The sequence below is a fragment of the Arachis ipaensis genome, chromosome B03 (genome assembly GCF_000816755.2).
Source record: "Arachis ipaensis cultivar K30076 chromosome B03, Araip1.1, whole genome shotgun sequence".
In the NCBI taxonomy this organism is placed as follows: domain Eukaryota; kingdom Viridiplantae; phylum Streptophyta; class Magnoliopsida; order Fabales; family Fabaceae; genus Arachis; species Arachis ipaensis.
In genome coordinates, this window is record NC_029787.2 from 38393151 (window position 1) to 38399331 (window position 6181).

A 6181-nucleotide genomic window follows, 5' to 3' on the forward strand; every position below is an offset into this window, starting at 1 on the left:
AGTTATGCAAACAACAAATTGAAAATGTTGAAAATGTTTGGAGTTACCAACTTATCATTACATGTTGATTTAATTTTAAAAGAAAGTATTGTGTGTGGATAACTATTGTTTACTTGTGATATAAATGGTGAATTATAATTTTGTTAGTTATGCAAACAACAAATTATTTTGTAAGAAAATGTTTGGAGTTACCAACTTATCATTACATGTTGATTTAATTTTAAAAGAAAGTATTGTGTGTGGATAACTATTGTTTACTTGTGATATAAATGGTGAATTATAATTTTGTTCATAATAACTATTACTGTATATCTTAATTATTTACATTTATCTACATTAACCAAACTCATAATTAAAACCGCATATATTAAATGCGTTTGATTTAGTTTGTGTGACAAAATTTTAATCTTTTGGTAAAGTAGGTTAAAATAAACCCAAATATGCTCTCTTACTAATGTTTATCATCTTTCTTTTTCTTCATATGTACTCTTTAACCAATGAACACCCATATCATTGATGAGTATCTCATGTATCCATGCACAAATATATATGCAGCAACCCAATGAAGAAGGAAAAAAAAAAAAAGTCCCCAGAGATAGAATTAAAAATAAAAATAAAACCCCCACTACAAGATAGAAATGATTTTTAATATGAAAATAGAGGTGGTGTTTTGGTTGAGTATTAACATTTAAAGTGTATTACAGTATTGTAAAAATTATTTAACACGCTCTCTACGTATTTTAACACGCTCCCACGTGTTGACCAAGATGTTGCCATTTGTTCAACACGTTCCTTACATATTAGTCAGAATGTTGCCACCTATCCAACACGTCTTCACGTATTGCAACACGCCTCTCATGTGTTGACTTTTTACCTGCATATAATTACACCAAATAATCCAATTTTCAAAAAACAAAAAAAAACACCAATATTTTCTTTCATATTTAAAAAAATCAGTCACTACAAGACATTCACACTTTTGTGATTCTGAATTTTATTTTGTTTTCTTCAATATTCTTTATCATTGCTTTGACCCTTAAAGGTAGCATGATTGAACGGCGTATGGGGGTCCTGTCTTACCATCGGAGAACACCATCATGGCTTTGATTTTTCGAGTAACATTATTATTATTATCATTGCTTAAAAAAGAAAAAAAGGAACCACTTTAAGTGACTTGCTGTTTTAATTATGCAAAGTTATTACTCCATGATAGTTGAATGATAGATATATATATATATATATTCCCTTATTATTATTATTATCATTATTATTATTATTATGTGTGGCCCATGATAATTCTTATATAATGGGTGACGGAAAGAAAAATACTACCTAATTAATTAGGAAGCAATAACAAAATTTGAGTAATTATTTAAATCAGATATTTTAGTTATTTATTTTTTGAAATACACAAAAAAAATTTTAAATCTAATTCTAGAAGATAAATTAGTTTCTAATCTTATTTTTCATGAATGATAAATAGAAAATACTGACATGAAAACTTAAATTAGCACATATGATAGTCAGCTATTCACGTGTGTAAACAAAATAAATTAGTCTTTGGATTTAAACTACATCGTTTTGGAGAATACTCATTGAAGAAATTAATTCCGGTACTTTTCGATGCTTCTCAACAACGCATTCAACTCAAACCTCTTCAAGCACACCACCGTGTTCCCATACTGTAGTTGCGCATACAAGGTCACCGCAAGCCCAAACTTGTGGAACATTGGTAGCACGCATAGGAACACGTCGTGCATCTTTTCCGCCATCTCGTCGTCCATGCATATCATCTTCATCGCATTGATGAAGTTCTGGTGTGTCAGACAACGCCCTTGCTCAACTCTGTTGTTTCGAAGGAGTACAATGGTGCCACCATGTCGCTCCGCTTCACGCTAGTCTTTGGAAACTATATTTCAGTGCTGGTGAATTTCACCAAATCGTCGAAGCTCATGATCTTGGAGGCCCGTTGTGATGATGACACGTGGATGGTGGGATTCGAATCGAGAAAAACTGTGGGGAGACTAAAGGTCTTCACTTTATCCCATGGTCTAGCAAGGTTAAGATGAGTTTGGGGTTACAGTCATTGAGTTGTTTGGAGACTTCAGAGGTGGTGTCATTACAAAATTTTTGTTTGTTTGTAGAAGTTTTTTTTGTGGGAGTTATTATAAACCTCCATAATATATTTTAATCGTAACAACTTGTAAAACCTCCCTAAATCATTAACAATAACTCCCACAACCCAATCAATACTAAAAAAAACTTCTAGCCCAAATAAATAACAACCCATAACAAAAAATTGAAAAACAAAAAGAACATTTAGAACTCAAAATAGGGGCTTCGAGCGAGCGAGAGAGAGAGAGAGAGAGAGAGGAGATGGACCTCTGTGAAACCTTAAAATCTCAATATCACTGCCGCCATTCATCTCTTTGTCACCGCCATTCATCTCCTTGTCGCCGTCGTCTCCTCCGTCAAAGCGTTGCCGGTGGAGTTATGAATGGAGATCGTGGAGCCTTTGAATTTTCGTTAACCTCTCAGTGACGATTTGATTCAAATTGTTGAGGTAATGCTTTAAATCTTCTGTTTCTACGTCGTCTTCCACCATGGGTTGTGCCGCTGGTTCTGCTTTTTCTCCGACGGCTTGAAGCACTCAGAGTGCAGTTTCGGCGCAGATTCAGTGGTGTGGTTTGGGCGCAGATTCGGTGCTGCTAGCTGAGGAGATCAAGAAGTCGAGCTAGCGAGTCTCTATAAGCTTCGATTGAAGATACGTTCAAAGCTATCAGATCTGATGGAATTGATTTTCATGTCGTGTCGAGTCATTACAATGAGGATTTTTTCATAATTTTTTCTTGTTTGTTGCTTTCTTCGATTCTTCAAATTTTTTCAAAGATATTATTTTTTGTGATAATTTGATGATATAGTTTTGGCAAAGTTATACACAAATCCTGCTTTTTATATTCTAATGTACTCTTATCTTCTGTAAATTTTTCAGGTCAAGGCAGTGAATTTGATATAGATTTAGTTAAGTTGATTTGATATATTATAAAGGTGAAGAGACATAAATGAAAAATTGTTATTTTCTATTGAAAATTTTGATTTTTCTTGAAGTAAAAAAGATGTTAGGGTTCATAGTTTAGGTGATTATTAGTTCAATTGTTTCCATTAGAGGTTATTCGCTTTTATTGATGCAGATTTTTTGAGATATATCTATAAGGATTTAGTATTTTATTGATTCAAAATAGTTATCTTTTGTATGTCTTCAGGATGTACCATTTTTTACTGATTAAGGTTGGTAGAAAAATTTTAGTATATAGCATAATAGTTGTTTGAAACAAACATGACAATGTTCATGTCTCTCATTCAAAGTATACATATTTAATTTAATATTCTGTTTTGACAGGTGACTATTACTAAATATGTCATATAAAATTTTTGAACAAACAACAAATTACTTCAATGATTCCAAGAAACTAGGAAAAGGAGGATCAGGTTCAGTTTACAAAGTAAATTCTGATCTTATATATCATTTTGTTTCTTGTGAAATTCAATTTAACTTTTATTTGTAAAATATAACACTAAACAAAAATGTAAATATAACATGATACTGATTTTGTTTAAACCAAAACTTAGAAAAGTAAGTATAATTAGTTCATATAACTTTTATAGCCAAACACTTGAGTTCCTTTTATTAGTCAATAGGTTGTGGAACTTCACAATTCTCTCTGCTCTAATTAGTTGGGCTACTCTAAATCTGGTAAGCATTGTGTTGAGTTTGAAAAATTTGTATCAAATTTGATGATCAAATATTATTAAATATTGATTAGAAAATTATTATTTGCTTTAAATTGGTTGGTTGATATGTTTGTTACTGTATAGATTTTGGATTGGGCCAAAAGTTAGAATAGCCCACTTTGATCAATGAATTATTTTAGTTTTGTGCAAAATTAACTCAAACATAAAGTGACTGAAACTTGAAATTGAGATAAGTCCAAATTACAAGCCCATTTTGATAAAACAAAAGTATGAAGGAAATGGCCCAAGAGTTTCTAGCATGCTTTGGTCACCTTGGTAACTTGAAGTTGAAAATTCAAATAGGTTTAATCATATTAAAAGATCTATACGTTACTCTATGCATTGGTTACTAGAACTCAAATTTCAATTTAGTTAAATGTATGCATAGGTAACCGAAACTCAAAACTAAATTGGGTTTAATATTGCATTAAAAACTTTGTCTCTTCTCTCTCCTCTCTCTTGTCTTTTGGTCATATCAATCAAACAGAGAAGAAGATAGAAGTCATCAGAAGAAAAAGAAGTTACAAGAAAAATCTATGGAAGAAAGGCTATGAGGAAGGAAGATCTAAAGTAAGGCATGGCAAGATCTTTGTCATTGAAGGCAAGATTTTGAAGAAGAGTTTCAAGATCTTCCATACCAAGAAAATAAAGGATCCGCCTCTGTCAGAGAATAAGATCTCAGTTGCAAAAGTTTATTTCCATTTTTGTTCATCAAAGAAAGAAGATAGCCCTTGGAGCTACGCATAGGAAGAAGCAAAAATGGAAGGAAAGAAGCGGCTCTGGGTCAAAGATTCATCAAGGGTCCGAATCCATTCTTGGGGCCAAAGCCAAGATCAAAGGCTCAGATTGAAAAAGCTTGATGAAAAGGGTTGAGAGAGGTACATGCATGGTGGTGTTTAGTTTTCCCTCTCTCGTCTCTTTGTCCGAACCGAAGTTATTTTTGGTTGAAGAAGAAGTTGCTTGGTTGAACCGATTTCAACCTTGAAAGCTTTCCCTTCTATATTAAGGGTGAACGGTCAAGGGTTGAGATCAACGAGAGAAAGTGAAAAGCACAGAGTTCTGATAGCTACCCAAGCTCTCTGAGTTCTTCTCCTTCAAAGATGTTCTGTTTGTTTTTTTTTCTTAGTATTGTCTGTCTGAGTCTCATGGTAAAAGACAAACATGGTGAGGTTTGTAAGAAAAAGCCAATAAGAGGAAAAAAAAGCAGTGATCAATATTAGAAAAAAGGCCATAGATGTCTCAGAGTTTTCTTTGTACATCTTTCTGTTGTGTGTCATAATTCTGTGGGAATTTCCTTGCAAGTTGGGTTAGCATTTGACAGTTGAAAGCTAGATTTTGAGTCCTAGTCAAATTCAGATTGGGTGTAGAATCTGGATTTGTCCCAGATAGGAATGGGTAGTTTCTAGAGAGAAATTGGTGTTTGTAATGTTGTAATAACATAGTGAAATTTCATCATTGTTGTGATGGAGACTGGATGTAGGCCACATTACACCTAGTGGCTGAACCAGGATATATATACTCTTTTTATGTACTAATTTAAATCAATCCAATTCGATCATAATATAATTTTAAATTTTTATGTACTCTTTTTGAGTACTAATTGATCAAACATATCCATTTTAATCTCATCTACTAACCTTTTGAGCAAGGGTCGGTTTGGTTCGGATTTACTTTTTTTTGTGTATATACCCGAACCAAACCAAACCAATTAAGAACGGATTGGTTCGGTTCGGGTAATTGGGTATCCAATGACTTTAAAATTCATAATAAAAAAATAATTTTTTATTTTAAAAATTCAACAAGTACAATAAACGTGTGACATCAATAGAAATAATCCAAACATGTTAAACACTAAATACATTAAAAACTAAACTCATTAAAATCCAAACATATTAATATTGAATAATCTTTGTCTAATAAAAATATAAAAGTGCAATAGAAATATTAGAAGCTAAATATAAAAGTCTAGTGAATAATCATTCAAAGAAGCTAAAATCAAAACATATTAAAATCCAAACATTAGAAGCTAAATACAAAAGGGCAATAGAAATATTTATCTAATTTTCAAAGTGTTAGGGTTACGAGTTGTAAAACTCACTAAAAGCCATATATTTTTATTTTTTATTTAATTAATATATGATCGGGTTCACGGGTTGGTTCGGGTTCCGCACCTCTAAAACTGATACCCGAACTGATCACTAACAAAGGTCATCGATTTGGTTCAGGTTGGACCCGATTATCCGTTGGTTTCAGAACCAATTTAATTGGTTCGGTTCGGGTTCGGACTGGTAATCGGGTACCCGCTACCCGTGTTCACCCCTACCTTTTTATGTACTAATTGCATACTAAAAGTTTTGATTATTGATATTATTAATATTTTGTATTATTT

General features: G+C 32.4%; 1 long non-coding RNA gene across 1 annotated transcript in view; it reads left to right on the forward strand.

The window, feature by feature from the left end:
• Nucleotides 1620-6181, forward strand: part of LOC110270127 — an 8666-nt gene continuing 4104 nt past the window's right edge. Inside the window, exon 1 of the long non-coding RNA XR_002359261.1 lies at nt 1620-2115. This is a non-coding gene — a long non-coding RNA (uncharacterized LOC110270127). The remainder of the gene's footprint in view (nt 2116-6181) is intronic.